Here is a 2,500-nt window from a genome sequence, read left to right on the forward strand (position 1 = left end):
CCTCTTAAATGAAGTAATCAGGGTACCTGTGTTTCTAGAAAAGACTGAAATTCTGTTCTTGGATTTTCTGGTAAATTCTTACCTTCACCAGAACAAGTAGTGGTGTGGGATCAGATATAGTTATTTCATTTCAGTATTGTGTAAAATCATGTGGTTAATTAGTGCTACTAAAATTAAAAATGTTCGTACAACACTTTTTGGTGGCTAACAAAATTCGTAATCCAAAGAAGCAAAGAAAAAGGGTAGACACGACCAAGTCATGGTAAGAATCCCTCACACTCTGTGGACTGCAGCTTTAATCTAGAACATTTTTACACATTTTATGAAGAACACAGGTGTTAATTTTATTGTGCCTATGACAGAGTACACTATGAATTCTGATTTCAACCCTAGACGTCCAGATTACTCATTCTGGTGAATATAATGGCAAACTGGGAATGCTTTTGTTTGGAAATTGTGATAGAATGATATAAGAATGATATAGTATTAACAAGGTATTGAAACATTAAGGTTTCATTTTAGAACTAGAGTTGCTGGAAGAGTGATAGTGCATGTGTGTACATATCATGCATATGCATGTAAACTATATATATTCATATACAGTTAAATACATGCATATGTGTGTTTTTTTTTCTTTTGGGTTTTGGAGTCTGATTTTGTTCTTTCTTTCTTTCTTTCTTCCTTTCTTCCTTTCTTCCTTTCTTCCTTTCTTCCTTTCTTCCTTTCTTCCTTTCTTCCTTTCTTCCTTTCTTCCTTTCTTCCTTCTTCCTTTCTTCCTTTCTTCCTTTCTTCCTTTCTTCCTTTCTTTCTGAATAATCAGTTGTGCAGGTAGGAGTGTAGTTGGCATGTTGGATACAGTATATATATATATATATATATATATATATATTTTTTTTTTTTTTTTTTTTTTTTTTTTTTTCATTTTACTTTTTTTTTCTTTTAAGGTCTGATTAGTCTTTGACTATTCTTGATGATTAATTTAAGTTGACAAAGCTTTGGGCTATGAAGAGAGGTATTTAAGGTGTCACTCAGTACAGTAAGAATCATTAATCTAGAATATAGAGTAATTTCATCTTAAGCTCCTTGTGGTAACATTTTGGTTATGGGACAGTCCATCATAACTCACATTTCACTGGAGACATCTTGCACAAGGATGGATTAGTAAGACATTGGGATCTGGAGATTTTTGTCAAACAAATATAGTAACATCATATTTGTATTTGTTTGCAAATGAGAATAATCTTTGATCACTTCCTATTATGAATTTACAAAGCTGAATATCATCGGATCAGAATTTTGCTTTAAAATGTTTGACATTTACTGCATTTTCATAAATTACAAACTCTTTTAATATGAAAAAAGACAGTGAAATGATATAACACAAATAATGATCTCATTGCTTATGATTTTAGTAGTAATTTACACTTGCTTTATTTGTTTGATAAAAATCCATACCAGTTATGGTATGTTTTAAATCTTATGTCACTGTAATTCACTATTAGATGATTCATGTAGGCTCAGTCTGTAATAATCATTCCACTGAATTTGATGCACATCATCTTTTTCTGGACTGTCTATTTGTTTATTATCTATAACTGTATATCATTACTGTTGTCCTTCAGGAATTATTAGCATGATCATTCCACAGAACATAAGTCCACTTCAACTGAAGTTTGAGGAAATTTTATTTGACAAAATGACACAAAACACTTTCTTGACTATTATATCTGCAACTTTATTCTGAACTGAAAACCTTAAACAATCTGAAATATTAACAAAGCTGAAAGGAAAGTTTGAGGAATGTATGAATGGATACTACTTTTAGAAGCGGGCCTATCACATAGAAAAGGTTTGATAATAGATTCTTGGAAACAGCAGTCTGAAAATTGCCAGAGTTAAATTGTTTGTATATACAATCACTTTATTTTTGTCCTTATTTATATTTTGGCATATGTATGTAAACTAATCCCAGTTATAAAGATCTCGTATTCCATTTCTGTGAAACAATGTACAACATCCTTGTATATGATTTTATTCTTGTGTACGTTTAAATCAAAGCTGTAGTTTTGGTGCAAGGATTTGATGCTTAAACTAAGGGAAGCGTATTCCACAGTTCATTTTATATATATGATTATATGGGTGTGTGATTCAGCAGTGGATAAAAGTATGACCAAAATGAATGTGAGGTTCAGCTTCTTTCAGTCCCTTAAGGGTTTAAAAAGGAATTCTTGAATAGTTCTCCCATGCATTTGTATAACTTCTACATATGACAAATCCTTGTAGGATATGAAAATAAAAAGCTGAAAATAACAGTGTGTAGGAGCATTTGGTGTTAGTGTATTGGCTTGTGTACAGTTTAGCTGTGTATGCCAGCAGGTTCTTTCTTATGTCATCCTAGAAAAGAAGGACAATAAAATACAATTTAGGTTTGACTTTTTCTTCTTTCCCCACAAACTTCTGCCCAGCAAATGTTATTCATGTGCACTGGCCAAAGATTTCT

The 2,500-nt window shown here is 31.6% G+C and overlaps 1 protein-coding gene across 1 annotated transcript in view; it reads left to right on the forward strand.

The window, feature by feature from the left end:
• LOC125036601 (E3 ubiquitin-protein ligase RING1-like) overlaps positions 1 to 662 on the forward strand; it is an 11,133-nt gene extending 10,471 nt beyond the window's left edge. Inside the window, exon 4 of the mRNA XM_047629339.1 lies at positions 1 to 662. This exon is cut by the window's left edge and continues 387 nt beyond it. The gene's annotated coding sequence lies outside the window, so the exon portion shown is untranslated.
• The last annotated feature ends 1,838 nt before the right edge of the window (positions 663 to 2,500 follow it).

Source organism: Penaeus chinensis, chromosome 21 (genome assembly GCF_019202785.1).
Source record: "Penaeus chinensis breed Huanghai No. 1 chromosome 21, ASM1920278v2, whole genome shotgun sequence".
NCBI classification, from domain to species: domain Eukaryota; kingdom Metazoa; phylum Arthropoda; class Malacostraca; order Decapoda; family Penaeidae; genus Penaeus; species Penaeus chinensis.